Source organism: Neolamprologus multifasciatus, chromosome 12 (genome assembly GCF_963576455.1).
Source record: "Neolamprologus multifasciatus chromosome 12, fNeoMul1.2, whole genome shotgun sequence".
Taxonomy (NCBI): Eukaryota; Metazoa; Chordata; class Actinopteri; order Cichliformes; family Cichlidae; genus Neolamprologus; species Neolamprologus multifasciatus.
The window spans coordinates 21,086,516-21,104,295 of record NC_140450.1 but is presented as its reverse complement, the minus strand read 5'-3'; the positions used below and the strand labels follow the sequence as shown (position 1 = coordinate 21,104,295).

Genomic DNA, 17,780 nt, shown 5'->3' with positions numbered 1-17,780 from the left:
CCATACAAGAACACAGTGATTCAAAATCTCCCGTGATGTTATCAGTTACACCTAAGCGTTTCCTTTCAAGCCCCAACTTCACATGATTTGTGTGTGTGTGTGTGTTCCTGTTTTTCCTTCAGACAGGTAATGAAAGTCTAGGTAAATGACGGCATGTATAGTTCCACGTCCTCTAGTTTATATTAAAGCAAAGGCTTTTAGTAAAAAATAAAATTTCACCAGTGCATCCTGTTAGATAGAAACATATACTGGGCAGATATGCTACAATGCTATTCAGCTGTAAGATGTTCGAGGCATTTACCTTAACATATTGGCAATAGCACTACAGGGCAGCAAGAAAACCGCTTAAACTAATTTGCAACCTATCAGTTACGTTTATACAAAACAGGAAAATGCTTTAATTGCAAAGTCATGAATAGCATGATAATACTACTAAAATACCAATGTGAAGGAAAAACGCTCAGAAAAGCACGCACAGATGTTCCATCTCATTGTTGGCTCCTAGTGAAATAGGCTTGAATTTTTAATTCTGGCATGGTCCTTTTTAGTGCTGCAGACGTCATTGCTAACAGCGTTAAAATAGCAGCCAGGTTCAGATTTGTGCAACGCACGGACCCAAGTCTTTCTTTCTTTTTATTTCTAGATGCATAAATACAATTTTAGCCCAGTTGTTGCAAAGCTGAATTCGTTTCCTGTATCACCCTCTTTCCTCTAGATGAAGAGAATAATCTGCATGTTGTGCTAAACTGCAGCACTATTACAGAACAACACCACGAGGACAAATGTTTTGTTTTATTCCTTTAACTGAATGGGAAACGATTAACAGTGTCAATAAAACTCAATAAATACTATCTGTCTATGTAGTCTCTATATATATATCTAGATAGATAGATAGATAGATAGATAGATAGATAGATAGATAGATACACACAAATATGTGCACTAAAAATATCAAAGCAAGATTATGTGCCACTTTTATGTAAATATTTGTATGAAAAAAATAACTAGCTAAACTATAAAGGAAAATACTAACAGTGAAGAGTGACTGGTGGAGCACCGCACTCTAACACAAAAAGCTCTTGGAAGAAAAACTCACTGTTGAGCCTGTGGATGAGTTTTGTGTCATGTTTTCAAAGTAAGTCATTTCACTTTCTTTTGTCTATGTTGTTAACCATTTACACAGACATTTTCACACTGAAAGCAGCGAGGTTTATTATGCATGCTTCAGCACTATCACTACTCGTTTCTGAAAAAGCCTGTTCGCAGCAAGCAGGGCCTTTATATTGCATAATTACACAATAACTAGATCACAACATTTCATATTTTAATCTGGCAGGCGGTAAACTTGTCACTTATTTACCTGCCTTTAAACTGGCTCACTTGTACCAAGGGTCCATTTTCCACTTAGTAGGTAAACGTCAGAAGCGTAGCCGCCACAGCGGCAGGCAACTATTTCTTCGAGTCATGTAGCTCTCTCTATATATATATATATATGTGTGTGTGTGTGTGTGTATATATATGTATATATATACATTTGTTTGTATATTGATCTTTACTAGACTTATGCACAAGTTGGTGCAGACAAGCATACACTTAAGGACAATGGAAAACAATGATAATCATGAAGTTTAATCAGGTGGCCAAGTGACACCTTACTCACGACCTACAAAAACATGTTTTGGCTTTTTATGTTTTTTTTTCTGACTGCATCATATTTTGAATACAGATAAACGACTGATACAAACTTATATTTACTCTATACATGCTCTCAGCACACACCCTTTAAACATGCAGAAGGGAAGGTGAATTTTCTGAATTCATCGGACATAAAACAGTCCTGTCTCACCTACAGCAGAAGCAGTGAAGCTGATTATGAATTAAATTGACTTTTTAGCCAACAAATGCAAAAGGTTTTTTTCATAAGTTCTAGTAAATCAGCCACGGGCTAACTTTAAGATAAGAGTGCATACGTGCGCAGCTTAAGCAGCAGGCCACCGTTGTTCTCCACCCACCATCTACAGTCATGCCCACAGGGCAGCTGCCATTACTGTTCTACCTCCACATAAATCCATTTCGGAGCAGCTGGCACTGTGAAAAGAATATCTGGAGGTCTCGTCTTTCCTCTCTCTGCTTCCTGGCCTTTCTAACCTATTTTCTCAGTTTTTGAGCCAACAGCTCTCTGATCACTTTGCTTTTGTACTAGTATTTCTCAGGTTGATCAGATATGCAGTTGAAGCTGGATGACAATTAAAATAGTATTTTTTGTAATTTTATTTATTTAAAATAAAAGGGTCACATGAAAAAGATATGAAAAAACGTATCACACCTTCCGATCCAAAATCAGGACCGTGAGTTTCAGATTGGAAACCAGTTATTAGACCTGTATTAGATAGTTACTGGAACCTATCTTCTCCTAACTGTGACATCCAGGATCTCCCGTTACCTTAACTTTGCTTCCCATCTCTTTGCTTCAAGCCAGTATCAAAAGAGGTCTTCAAGGCCTTCGTGAAAAAAAATGTAGATGACTATGAGTCTGGTAAAATCTTCATAAAGATCTCCCAGTTGCTGAAAAGCAATCATTCTACCATTTCAAAAGCGGTCTACAAGTAATGTAGGTTTTACATAGTGGTCAATCATGATAGTCAGTAAGCTGTTATCAGAAGGGGCGATGCTTACTTTTTCCTCACAAAAGAACATATACTCATGTTTTGTAGATAAAACAACTGAACTTTTGTTTGTTTTTCTCTCATATGTAAACACTGTTTAAAAAAAATATTGAATGCACTTTATTTATTAATTTTTTTAAAAAGCAATTTCCATGGGATGTAGCCTACTTAGTATTTCACATAACTATTCACAGTATTATCTGGATTGTGTAACAAAGGAGGAAGCACACCCTGCACCCCTGTTGGTCACTCAGGGAGCTGATGCCTGTGTTCTCCTCTAAAGCGCAGAGATCCCTTAAGTCCTGTGATACAGAAGGTCAGCGAGCTGTGAAATCCAGAAGCTGACATTGACTTGACGTATGATCATCAGAGGCACTCGAGTTGAAAGACATGTATACTCAGTTGTAAGCACGCAAAACAAACATTCCCCACTAGGATAGTCAGACATTTAAACATGCTCATTAATCAAGGCACTTCAGTGTGAGTGGTCTGTTCAAGTGTCAGAACAGCCTGTTTTTTTGTTTTGTTTTTTGTTTTGCTTTTTCTTAAATCAACACTGCCCCTGCTTTTAATTTCACAGAATTATGAATATTAAAATATAATTATGTATTTTAACCGTCCTCATGGCTCAGTCCTTTATTTGCTAGTCATCGTTTGACCTTGTATGGTGATGTAATCTGGAGGACTGGGATCATCTCATGTGTCCCAGTGGCAGATGACGTGTCCTGCAGATCCTCCCACATGGAGCATAATAAGATTGCAGACAGGATATAGCTAATTGTCTTCCCTTAGTAGACGTGATATAAGAGGACCAGCCTCATACCTGCTGAATGGCGGTTCAACCACTCTGAATTCAACCCTGTCTCTGTGCATGTATGTAATGGGGTGTGAAAGACTGATTTCTTTCTTTCTTTTCTTTTTTTTTTTACACATGTAGAGGCGAGATAGATAGTCCAAAATCTAATTTCCAGGACTTCACCCATGTGTGAATTTGCACGCAGTGACTTTTGTGTGTGTGTGCATTTTTGTGTGCATTCATTCCTGTGTAACCACTTGTGTCTTTGTCTTCATCTCTGTATCTCTGGGTGTGGGCTGCAGGAGAGGGAATGAGGTGGGGGCTGGCACTGACAAACTGCCAAGGGTGAGGAAGAAGTGCGTGAGGGAGAGTGGCAGGGCAGCCCAGTTGTTCTGCTCTGTTTCACCATAACTGCATTGTCAGATATGAGGATGGGCACTGATATGAGTACCATGGGAGCCTGACTTGGTGTCAGCTGAGAGCTCTCATCCATATTCATTATCATATTATAATAACACTCCATTGCCCTCAGAGACAGCACATTGGAAGATCTCCACCCTCCAGTGCCTTTGAAGACATCTATGTTTTTTGTTTGATTTTGTTTTGCTTTGGGTTTTTTTATCTACTGACATGCAGCTTGAGATGTCTGAAGGCAGCAGGATGTCTTTTAATTTAGTTAAAAAGTGTAGCAATAGTAAGAAATACTCTGTATTAGTAATTGCAAATGAGCTATGTATTACAAAAATTTATTGAATGTCTTGGTTTGATTATCCAAAATTTTTTTATTTTCATTGCTATTTATGGCAGCTGGCAACTGCTGCAGAAACCATGGTCTGGGTATTCATTGCTTTTCTTCCTGTGTGGTTAGAGTGTCTGAAATAGTCATACATTAGATTTGAAATGTAACTGAGCACTGAACGCGACAGGTTTTAGATGTACCGGACTTCCCTTTCTGAGTTTCTCTCTCAGTCAACCTCCTCTCATATAAACCAAACACCTTCTAAAAGATTAAAATAAAATCTAATGTGTGTCACCCAACTGACTCCTTCAAGTGAAGTATGCACATTAACACTTGAATGCACGGCCCAGGTTTGGTGCTCGAGCCCTCTCATTCAGGGGATACTTGTAGGCACATCAGGACTTGTGTGAATTATTTACTGGATTAACATAAAAGTTTTAAAAAGGGACTGAGTGACACATGGATGAATAACGATAGTCACTTTCCTCTGGAATTGGAGGCTGGCTTACTAGCATTACTTTCATGGGATTTATGAAACCTTCCGCCCCACCGTGTTAACCAGATGCTTAAAGTTTAATGTCACGTGTGAATTAACAATGTGAATTCCGGGGTGGCGATGGTGACATGAAACTTTGTTGTTGTCATCTTAAAAAAAAAAACCCCAAAAAACCTCAGTGACTACATTTTCTGGGAATATGGGTAGGTTGTGGTAGGTTGTATTTCAAGTGTTCACTGCACATTTTAGCTCATATTAAAATGTCATTGTGTGTAATAAATGTGCTTGGAATTCCTTGGGCAAACGTGCAATAGAATCTGCAGATATTCTAAGTTATGTTTGAGAATATTTGTTGAATAATTGATCCACGAGCATTAAGTTTCATGGTTTTTAAAATCACTGTACAACCAGATTGAAGTTTTCATTGCTGGATCTGTAAAGATTTAAAATTGGCCTGGATTTTAAGACTTTTCTAGTGTTTTCAGTTACACTGTATGTGGTCTTTTAACTATAGTAGGTATCTATGTGACTTTATTACCACTTTTAACCCAGACACATTAGATGAAGAAGGTGACAGCACTTTGCCACACTGAACAGATATGATGTGTGTGTGAGCAAGAGTGAGGTGACATTTCTCAGAGTGTTATCGCGTCTAAAATAGACTGTGTGAAAGAGGCAGGATCGTGAGGCCTTCTGCATATTTATGTCTCTGTGTGCAGTATATGTTTGTTTCCCTGAATGGCCCACATGTCTTGTAATATTTTAAGTGGTGCTGGAGGAAACTTCCTCTCCTCCATATATGCTTGCTGCATTACGCGTCCTGTCCCCGGAGGAGGAGGACAAAGCAGATGGGAAGGCCACTGTGATGCGTGGTGTGTGCACACATGCATGTAATTAATGCCCCTACTTGATGAGAAAATAAGTGCAAAGAATCCCAAAAGAAGACAAAGAGCTTCTTACAGTGATGGCACAGGCCTTGTAAATAATAGGTTTCTTGTTTTTGGATAGGAAAAGGCCTTTTCTTTAGCTTTGTGTGTCTTCCTGATGCTCATAGTAGCTGTCAGACACATGCTGACCATAGAAGCTCTCCTACTTGTGCGCAGAGCTGTTTTTTCCACTTTCTTTTTTTTCTTTTTATCTGGGCAAGTGAGAAGGGAGGAAGGAGTTTGCAGCTGCCACCCGAATGCACATATGGGCTGAGTTGAAGTGAGAACTGGGGGTGGGGGACAGAGCACATGGCCCCCTCAGTCACACTTTTAGCCATGAATGGCTGTGGAAAGTAGGCGGCTCTGTACAACTCAGCCACTTTTTGATTTATGAAGCAAACTTTGACAAATGAGACAGTTTTTTTTTTCACTTTCATTTATAGTACCATGTACCATTAATGGCTTCTAAAAGTTCTGATGTTTACTTTTGTGGGGTTTAAATAATTATTATGATAATTGAAATGATTAAGTACAAGTCCAGCTTGTCTCTCATGTTGATGTTTGCTGTGATGCCAGTGCTCCTCATGTCATTCTACATGTGCTTGAGAGTGCTCAAGCACATGTAGAATGACAGCTGATATTCATAATACAGGCTACAACTAATTGGCTGCCTCAATTAAAAATAAATAAATAAATAAATAAAATAAATAAATAAATAAAATTCTGGTTTATGGTTAAAGAAACAGGGATTCTAGTTAATAAGCCTAATTTACTTGGCACCCATTCAGATATATATAGCGCTAACAACTTCCCTTTTTATATGACACACCAATTTCACTCAATCTCCGGGATCAATATTTGCAGAAAAAAAAACCTCGATATAAAAGCAAGAGTGAAGGATGAAGACCTTTCACTATATGAAAATGCACTGTGTGGCTCAGAGCCCATGTTTGAGGTTGATTATCAGATGATATCACCCTGGCACCAGCGGTCTGGGCGGTTCCCTTTCCCGTCTGGGGATGCTGTGAGAGATGGACAGCAGCTCCCTGAGGACCAATGAAAGGGGTTGTCATTAGAGGCACTTCCTGTAAAAAGTTACTTACAAATATCAGACTCATAAAACACATTAGTGTGTGTATAAGAGAGAGAGCAATAAAAGAGTGGTTCTATCTAGCAAATAGCCATTGTAATCTAGACCATACGCTTACGGACTAATCTGCATCAGGGGTTAATCCTGCTGCAGATGGTTGTCCTCAGTAATATTACACACATATGACATGTAGAGAAAGAAGCTGTACTTAATACTCAATATGTGCCAGAAATGACTCTTTAAAATGCCTATTGGTACTATAGGTCAAATCTTATCACTTTACTAAAACAGAAGGGTATTACTGGAATCTCTTTATCACTGTGTGTTGTTTTGCTGCATAAGGTGATGAGTCACAGACTAAATGAGGTTATCCTCTCCATTAGGACATGCAGGCTTGACACCAGAAGCTACTCACTGCGCAGCCTATTTGAGCAACAGCTGAGACATCACACGTCCCCACTGTCCAATGCACACATGCACGCGTGACATCATTGTCATTCCTCTTATTTTATATGCACCCAAAGGGATTAATGTCTCTCTGCCTAAATAAGACTGCTGCTGCTGCTCTTTTAGCTATTTCTCTTCCTCTGTGTCCCGTTAAAGCCTTTGTAGCGTTTCTATCAGTCATGTCTGCTGTTTTCAAATGTCATCTTTATTTTTCTCTTGTATCTTTACGCTTCCTCTTCTTTTTCTTCTTCAGCGAATTTTTCTCCCTCTCTAGTCTCGCATCTTCCTGTGTCAAAGTATGTCCCTTCCTCTCTGCCTGCTTCAGATCCCTCCAGCCCCTCAGGCCGCAGTGACATGTGCATTGCAGTTCTGCAGCCCCAGTATACTCTGCTGTGTTCCTCAGGCCTTCCCATCACCTGTCATCTCCCCTCGTGCTTTTAGGTCCTTCTGTATAATTCATAAGCTTCCTGTGGCTCCTGTCATGTCTCATCGGGGCCACAGGAAGGCATGGGTGTAAATAATGGAGCATCCCCAAAGACAATGTTCAATGCTGACTGCCACAGCAGTGTGCCTTGCGCTTCCATGGAGGGGACAGGACAACTGTGTGTGTACTTTTTAATTTTTTAATTTTTAATTTTGGTGCCCTTTTGAGCAGCTGCCATGTAAATAATTTCTAGACATATGGTGTGCATAGAGTGAATATAATTACTGGAATGTATACCATTACATTGTTTTGTACTCTGTCATGAAACTCTTGTGTTTATTTCATTTGGACTACACGGTGCCAGAAACTATATCCAACATTCTCACGCTGTTAGAATCCTCAGCATTGATCATCTCTCCAAGGTTTTATTAGCATTATTCACAGCTGAGGTGGTATTGGAGCAACAACCCGTTCAGGGAGCTCCTGTGAATCCTTCCTTAAACCCCATAACAGATCGAACTGATCAATATTGTTTTTCACGCACAATGAGAAATCAGGGCAGCGGTTAAAGATGCAAAGGCCTCACTTCACTATCACAGGGTTGTCTTTAAAGGCAGATAACAGGTGATCTGCTTGATAAATGTAGCAGAGAAATTCATCAAATGGAACAAAGATCACTTTGTACCACTCAAACGTCAAGCTTAAGGATCTTGTTTGCATCAATCTTGTTACGGTTGTCACAGCGGACCATTTGCCTCCATCTCACTATATTGCTAACGTTTCACACCAACCTCTGTAGGTCCTCCTTCACTGCATCCATGAACCTCTTCTGAGGTCTTCCTTTTTCCTCCTGCTTGGCAACTCCAAATTCAGCATCCCTTTTACAATATAATCCACCCACCATCCTCTGCACATGCCAAAACCATCTCTAAGTTTTGTATCCAAATTGCTCAACCTGAGATGTCCCTCTGGTACACGCCTTTCTAATCCTATACCTTCTGATCTCTTGATGGTTAATGAAATCTTAGCATCTTAAGCTCTTCCACCTCCACCTCTAGTTTGGCCTTATATGTTTTTGTCATTGCCACTGTCTCCCAAACCATGTATCATAGCAGGTCTCACTACCAATTTGCAGATCTTCTCTTTCATTTGTGTTCTTAATTCAAAAATGAGCTATGATAATTGTCTACAGCTACTCTACTCTGCTCTTCATCTCTCTGTGCACTGTCCATTGCTTTGGATTGCTGTGCTCATACATGTCCTTCACCACCCTCACATACTTGTCTGCCGCTCCTGACTTCCTCATACAATACCACAGTTCCTCTCTTGACACCCTATCATATGCTTTCTCTAGATCCACAAAACCACAGTGCAACTCATTCTGATCTTTTCTATGCTTCTCTTTCAACACTCTCAAAGTAAAGTGCTCTTTCTCCCCCTTAAGCCATACTACCTGCTTGCTGATTGTCACCTTTCTTTTTAACCCAACTCCAACAACTACTTCCTTTATCTAACTACAGCTCTATACATCAGCCTTTGCATTTGGATATCGGTGTATCGGTTAAAAAGCCCACTGTCTTCCACAGACATGTCGCCTGAACCAGCGGTCTTTCCACTCTTCAGCTTCTTACTAGCTGTCCTCACTTCCTCCTTACTAATCCTCTGCACTATTTACTTTCTTTATCTTCAGCTGTACTTTCCCCAGTCACCTGGTAACTGTTCCCCTACCACCCAGAGCTTGTCTCAACGCTTCCCTGAACTCGATGCACCATTCTTCCACCACTTAATCCTTGCCTCTGCTTTCACCTCACTTCCTCGTCTGATTTCTAAAATCATGCTGCACACTGCTAATTGATGCTACCCAGTTAGATTGTCCCTTGACACAACCATGCAGTCTCCTATTTATTTCAAATGGCACTTTTTGCATAGAGTCCACCTGTGTGCACCTTCCTCCACCCTTATTTGTCACCTCATGTTCCTCCTTCTTCTCGAAGTACATGCTCACCACAGCTGTTTCTATTCTTTTCATAAAATACACTTCCATTAGCCCTTTGGAATTTCTCTCCTTAACACCACACCTGCCTAGCATCTCCTCATTACCTCTGATCCCTTTACCTTCATATTCATGGAAATTCCAGGCATGATTCTCCCACCATAGAAACACTGCCACTTCATCCAACTTACAGTTTTTTCTGATTGCTTAAGCACATTTTTTGTAACTATTGGCTATTTTTGCAAAACTCTACACACAAATAAGAAAACCTGTCACCCAATTATCAAAACATTGTAGTTCTCTTGCAAAAGCGAACACAGCTAGATTAACTCTTCACACCTTCGTAAAAATGGTGTTTTCGTATCAAAACAGTACACACAAGCCATCATCTACTAAGCACACAATGCGCCAACTGCACACTGATGGTATGAATACAAAACACATCTGGCTTTTGCTTCTCTGTGTACAGATGTCAATTGAACATTCTGCCTCTGCCCCCAAACATCTGGACGTCTAGCAATTCTGTAAAGTAACAATTTCAGTATTTTTGCATGTATGGTACTGTTGTGTTTCTCATTAGAGTATGGCAGTGCTACAAAGTACTTACCGATTCTCATTTCGAAATGGTCCTAATGATGCTTGCCACAGTGTAGCGGCCTCATGTTTAGGCTGAACCCGTTGGCCAGCTTCCCTCAGGGTCATCCCATGGTTGATGACATGGTCCACTATTGTAGCCCTGATGTCATCAGTTATTCTGTTTCTTACTCTTCTTACCCTTCCTCTTTCCCCTCCTCGTCCTCTTCTTGCTCCTCTCTTGTCCTCTTCCTCTAACTTCCTCTAACCCTCTTGCTTCTTCACCTCCACGTCCTCTTCCTCCAACTTCTTCACCTCCACGTCCTCTCCCTCGGCCTCCTCTGATTCTCACTCTTCTCACTCTTACTGCTCCTTCCATTGTACTCCACATAGACAGCTTACCTGTGGCCTGTTTATAGTGCTTAGGCTGATTGCAAAGTGGACTAATTATCTAAAACAGTTTTCACATGTGAAAGTGTGCCAGACAGTTGGCAAAATAGTGTTAATGATAGCCATACATGTGTATAATTTTGCTAGGAGTGTGTTGGAAAATTGGTAATTGAGTGTAAGCAGTGAGTTGTGCCTACAGTTTTGCAAAGTGTGTGTTACAAAATTGCAAACTGAGTGCAAAGCAGTGTTTGTGCTTTTAGTTTTGCAAACTCAGTTGAGTGGTTTGCTATAAGTGTTAATAGTTTTAGGAATTGTGCTATAAGAATCACAGTTAGGGTTTAAGCATTCAGAAAAAACTGTAATTCAAACTTTTTGGCCAACAGCACTGGATACAGTCAGTGTTCACCCTAACCCAAATGATTTGGTATAGAATTCTCATTCTTGATGATCCACGTTTGATTTGTTAAAGATTTTATATTTTGGGAAAACAAGGCAGGGATTTAATGTAATGAATTAAGGACAGAGTGACATCGGGCACAGATAGAAGTTGGGTTAGCAATGCAATTAAACATTTAATCTAATACCACTTTTAGCCACCTGAGAGCTATTTTTGCTATCTCACTCACACACTTCATTGAGACTCAGTGCAATGGAATATAATGGAAGCTTCTCTAGAGTACTGACTCCCCCACCGAACTGAAGAGAGTACATATCAAAGCTGAGGTGTCATGTTTTTTGTTGGCACATGTATGTCAGGAAGAGAAAGAGAGAGTGAGGCAGTTAGAGAGCTAAATGAACCGCAGTTTGATCAAATCAACATGGCCAGTCTCTTGGGGCTAAGAACCTGGAAACACACCATGTGATCTTGATCTGTGGCATGTTCAGAAAATCACTAGACTCCACTTTCATCACTATGTGTAACCCCCTACTGTTCAACTCTGTGGTGCATTCTTTGTAATTCTGCTTGATCCGCCTCCCCTTGGCTTTAAGTTGAGCCCTGTTACCATATACAGAATGGAACGAATGCAAGGTTAAGGATATAATCAACTGTCTGGTGGCTCATCAATCAGCCTGCAAGACCCTTTCACATTATATGTTCAATATGAGCTCCTGGTCTTTACAGATGAATAGCCAAATCATGACAATGTGCAAGTAAGGACAGCCAGACTCCTCTGTGTCACTTTTTACTTACGTAAAAGTGCATCACTAACTGAACCTCCACCTGCCATACTAATATCCATCCATTTATTCAATGCAGGGCTGTGAGCCCATGGGCTTGAATTACATGTGACTTTCACCTGTAAAATGACTTTCAGAAATGTCTTGATTCTTCATGGCATGAATTCAACAACATACTGGGAACAAAATTATGGTCCATGTTGACATGATAGCATCATATAGTTCATCATACAGTTGCTGCAGATTTTTTTGGTTGCACATCCATGATGTGAATCTGTTCCACTAGATCCCAAAGGTGCTCTCTTAGGGATCTGGCGACTGTGGAAATCAGAAGTCATCAGAAGATGGGTACACACTGGTCATAAAGGGCTGGGAATACTGACCAACAGGTAGGTTGTGGTATTTAAATAATGCTCATTTGGTATTAAGGGTTCCAAAGTCTACCAAAACATCTCCCTCACACCACTATACCAGCAGCAGCTGGAACTGTTGGTACAATGCAGGATGGACCCATGCTTTCATGTTGTTTCTGCCAAATTCTGAATGGCAGAAACATTTCTGCAGCAGAAATGATCTTCTATAAAAGAACTGCGTGTACCTAGAGAGGGATTAAATATTAATGAAATATTAAGTAGGAGTTTTAGCAAAAAAGATTTTGATGAGGTGGTTACTAAGAGAAAATTCATCTGGTATACTGGTATACTTGCTAATGCAACATCTGTTTCTACACAAAGCACAGATGGTAACTGATCTCAGAGCAGTGAAAGCAAATCCAGTGATAGCTTTTTGCAGCACGCTAATCTCCCATCATTCCTCCATCAAAGCCCATACTTCTCCACAATGCACAAACAAACAGCTGCAAGCTGATGGCCTCTCAGCTCGACAAGCTCCAGCCAACAGTGGCTGAAGTACTGTGTTAATTTGCTTCCAGAGACAATAGGCAACTGCGGCCACAAGATGGCAGTGATGTAAAGAACTGATACAAATATGCACGTAAAGCTTAATGAAGAAGTGCTTTCTGAGATGAAGCAAGAGAAATCACTTTACTATACCTTTTAATTTTTAGATATCACTAACCTTGCCTTCCCTGTTCGAACTCCACTGGGTGAGAATTTCATTATTTACTTTGCATGACTTATTTTTCCAATCAACATAACAGTGTCGTGCCTTCTGTTCAAATTATCAGGATAACAGTAGACAAGTCAAAAGTAAGGGGACTAAAACTAGGCTAGTATATCATTGATTTCCCTTTAAAAACGCATAGCAACGAAGGATAATGGTTGGTATGCCCAAAAATAATTTCACAATTGAAATATAGGTTAATATTCTTACAATGGTGCCTTATATGTACTAATATCAGCAGCACCAACACAATAGAAGTTAGCACTGTCAGATCAAAGCATGTGCCAAAGAGATAGTTTGCACAGCTGTTAGTGGTTGTTTAAAAAACCCTCCACACTGGCATCAGCATTTTTGTTTGATCACTTCAGCTGTGGTGATATACTGTATATATATTATATACATATATATATATATATATATATATATATATATATATATATATATATATATATATATATATATATATATATATTAAACACCCAGCACGCCCCTGCGGGCGGTTTATCCTTCAAGCTCGGATCCTCTACCAGAGGCCTGGGAGCTTGAGGGTCCTGCGCAGTATCTTAGCTGTTCCAGGTCTGCGCTCTTCTGGACAGAGATCTCCGATGTTATTTCCCGGGATCTGCTGGAGCCACTCACCTAGCTTGGGAGTCACCGCACCTAGTGCTCCGATTACCACGGGGACCACCGATACCTTCACCCTCCACATCCTCTCGAGCTCTTCTCTGAGCCCTTGGTATTTCTCCAGCTTCTCGTGTTCCTTCTTCCTGATATTGCTGTCATTCGGAACCGCTACATCGATCACTACGGCCGTCTTCTTCTGTTTGTCTACTACCACTATGTCCGGTTGGTTAGCCACCACCATTTTGTCCGTCTGTATCTTGAAGTCCCACAGGATCTTAGCTCGGTCATTCTCCACCACCCTTGGGGGCATTTCCCATTTTGACCCTCGGGACTTCCAGGTTATACTCGGCACAGATGTTCCTGTACACTATGGCGTTATGGCGTTCCATGTATGCCTTGTCTGCTAGCATCTTGCACCCTGCTGTTATGTGCTGGATTGTCTCTGGGGCATCTTTACACAGCCTGCACCTGGGGTCTTGCCTGGTGTGATAGACCCCAGCCTCTATGGATCTGTACTCAGAGCTTGTTCTTGTGCTGCCATGATTAGTGCCTCTGTTGCTATCTTTCAGTCCAGCTTTGTCCAGCCACTGGTAGGATTTCTGGATAATCAGCCACCTCCTCTATCTGCCGGTGGTACATACCGTGCAGGGGCCCTGTCCTTCCATGATGGTTCCTCGTCTCCCTCCTCTTTCTTGGGTTTCTGCTGCCTGAGGTATTCACTGAGCACGCTGTCAGTTGGGGCCATCTTCGTGATGTATTCTTGGATGTTCATTGTCTCATCCTGGACTGTGGTGCTGACACTCACCAGTCCCCGACCCCCTTTCTTCCGCTTAGTGTACAGCCTAAGGGTGCTGGACTTGGGGTGAAACCCTCCATGCATGGTAAGGAGCTTTCTTGTCTTTATGTCAGTGGCTTCTATCTCCTCCTTTGGCCAGCCTATTACCCCAGCAGGGTACCTGATCACGGGCAGGGCGTACGTGTTGATGGCCCGGATCTTGTTCTTACCGTTCAACTGACTCCTCAGGACTTGCCTGACCCTCTGCAGGTACTTGGTGGTTGCAGCTTTCCTAGCGGCCTCTTCATGGTTCCCATTCGCCTGCGGGATCCCCAGGTACTTGTAACTGTCCTCTATGTCTGCAATGTTGCCTTCTGGTAGTTCAATCCCCTCAGTTCTGACTACCTTCCCTCTCTTTGTTACACGACTACACTTCTCCAGCCCGAACGACATTCCAATGTCATTGCTGTATAGCCTGGTAGTGTGGATCAGTGAATCGATGTCTCGTTCACTCTTGGCATACAGCTTGATGTCATCCATGTACAGGAGGTGGCTGACAACTGCTCCTTTCTGTAGTCGGTATCCGTAGCCAGTCTTGTTAATGACCCCACTGAGGGGGTTCAGGCCTATGCAGAACAGCAGTGGGGACAGAGCATCTCCCTGGTAGATCCCGCACTTGATGGTGACTTGTGCTATGGGCTTGGAGTTAGCCTCTAGTGTTGTACTATATATACTCGGATGGCGTGATATATATATATATATATATATATATATATATATATATATATATATATATATATATATATATATATATATATATATATATACATATAGGCCACATGTAGCCATGTTTCTATATATCTATATAGAAACATGGCTAAATGTGGGATTATTCACATTGGAAAGCTCTTTATATGATTCAGTTGCTTGGAAAAAAGCAAATAATCTCTTTGAAAAGAAACATATTTTCCAGCCTGAATGCAAAACAAATTTAGATTATGGAATAGATTGTGTTATAAATCAGCCGAGTGCCTGGAGGCAAGAGGTGAGTGTCTGCTATCTTTGTGTGCATAATCCTCTCCCTGAATGGATGTCATAAAAAGTGTGTTACTTACAATGTGATGAACTTGGGTCCCAATATAGCAGCTCCCATGGGCTGCTGAGGCTTTGTTTTGGATTAAGTGGCGCAGAAATGGGGGGATTAGACACCACGCTAAAAAAAGTAAGGGCACTGCAGGTGTGGAAATCTAGAACAAGCCATTAAAAGAGAAAGCACGTTTATCTTTTGTGCTTAACCCATTCAGTCCAGCAGAAACACATGTGTGTTGATTTCGGTGTAAAATGTGAGGGTGAGTGGCTGGAATGCACAGTTCATGGTATAGCCCACCTCATGCCCTATGACAGCTAAGATAGGCTCAAGCCCTCACTGCAACCCTGAACTGGTTAAACGGTTATGAAAATATATGATTGGAAGGATATTTTCTTAATTTTTATTTGTTTATTCAAAGGATGTATATGTAGCTGTTTTTATTAACTGAGCCCAGAACCTATGGCCCTTCTGCTCCTCGCTGTAATGATGTCGATACTAATCTATAAACTGATGTCAGCTTGAACAAGCCTGCAGCAAAGAGCTTGTATTTTTACCAGAGGCAATCTTCTAAAATCTTCTCTATCTTTTTTTCTGCTTCCTCTTTTTGCTTAGGGACAAAACTTGTTCTGCAGTTAATTAAAGATTACTCTATCCCCTGCTTTTATTAGCTAATGTTTTATACCACTCCTCACAAAGGCACACAGAAACACACACTGACATTCTCTGCCCTCCAGCTGCACAAGTGCTACTTTCTTAGCAACTGTAATCACAAAATAGAATTTGTCCTAGCACCTTTGATTCAAGGCTGAGTACTGAAAGTATACCTGCCTTTCTGGCATGTCTTGGGATTTGGAAGATAAAGAAAGTGTTCGAGACAATTCAAAAAAACACTTCCTGAGGACTTTTTTTGTGTGTGCTGTGCATGACTGAACAGGTCAATAGTTCCTGATGTTGCTCTTGGCTTTATTCAGAATACATGAAGGCTAGCGTTTGCATGATGAGGTATGGTTTTATCATTACTGGCTAGACAGGAACTATTTTTACTGCTCCCTTCCTTTACTGTCTTCCAAAACATGGTAAAAATGTGCCTGTGCCTTCATTGATTCACTATTTCAATAACAATGAAGCATTTGAATTCATAATCCAGGCCAGTTTGAGATAGATAGATAGATAGATAGATAGATAGATAGATAGATAGATAGATAGATAGATAGATAGATAGATAGATAGATAGATTTCACTGTATTACACTGGCATACTTGTCTAATCAGAGGCAAATCCAACCTTCATACTTTCTGTCCTCTCTTGCTTTTTTATTTTTCTTTCTCTTGCTTCTTCTCTATAGCCATGCTCCAGCCAATGACATCGAAAAGCCTCGTTATGAAGATCATAATGAAAAGTTCAGCTGTGAATTCAGGCTGGATGCCTCTGAGGCATGTTGCATGTCTGAGCTTAGTTTCATGTCCCATCCCATTCAACAGGGTTGACGAAAGGCCATCACGTACAAACCAAACAAATCCCCCCCCCCACACACACACATAGACGCGCACCAAAAAAAAAAAAAGAAGCAAACAGCAGTTAAAAACTTGGGTTCAGCCTGTGGTATTGATTTTGCTGTTCACCATCAGTACATGTTAAAAGATCAATGTTGAGGTGTTCTACAGAGATGTCACAGAAGTGTACAGCTATAAGAAGATGAACAATTTTGAACACAAAGAGACACTTTTCAAAACCATCAATAATCAGTTATTTAAGTCACATATTAAGCAAACAATTTGACATTTACCAATTTCAAGAAAGTGGGCAGAAAGGCAGTGGCTCTGCATGCTGCCAGGCAAGGCCTAATCCCAGTGAGATAAAAGGTGTGGATGAAGCCCCCTCTTGTGGTGAGATTGCAGGCTCCTTGTTTTGACAGGGCTGAGAAAAAGAGCACACATTGTACCGTTCAGCTGCAATCACTCTGGTGAAAACAACATTGAAAAGGTAATTGGTATCACAGACAATGCACTAAAAGCTCTTCTTTTCTTGCTGCATTCTTCTGGACGTGATGCATTTTTAAGCGAAACATCTGCAAGTGATAAAGTTGCGTGACTGTCACTGCACAATGCCTGTGTTGACGAGACTCCTGAAAGGACAACAATGCCAGCAGTCACAGACATTTCTGTGTGCCACATGGCAGCGAGCCAGCACACAGACACTGCCACGTGCTCTGACGGTTTGACACAGAGATGGGAACAGTTTTCCGAGAGGGCTTCTGTTGTTGTCAAAACAAACAGACGCGGTACACGGAATCACGTGTTTTGATTTATTTCCTATATCTGCAACAAGCCGAGACACTTATTTTTCTTTTCTTTCTTTTATCTTCTGGCCAATAGATGGCAATGTAACCTCAAGTATGAAACAGGTGTCCTTAAATTGCCATATATATATATATATATATAGAAGCAAGA

The 17,780-nt window shown here is 40.8% G+C and overlaps 1 long non-coding RNA gene across 1 annotated transcript; it reads left to right on the top strand.

Moving 5' to 3' along the window:
* The first annotated feature begins 1,572 nt into the window (after positions 1-1,572).
* Positions 1,573-8,954, top strand: LOC146506932 (uncharacterized). The gene is made up of 2 exons (XR_014877066.1): positions 1,573-3,539; positions 3,765-8,954. It is a non-coding gene; the product is annotated as an uncharacterized LOC146506932 (long non-coding RNA).
* Positions 8,955-17,780: the final 8,826 nt, after the last annotated feature.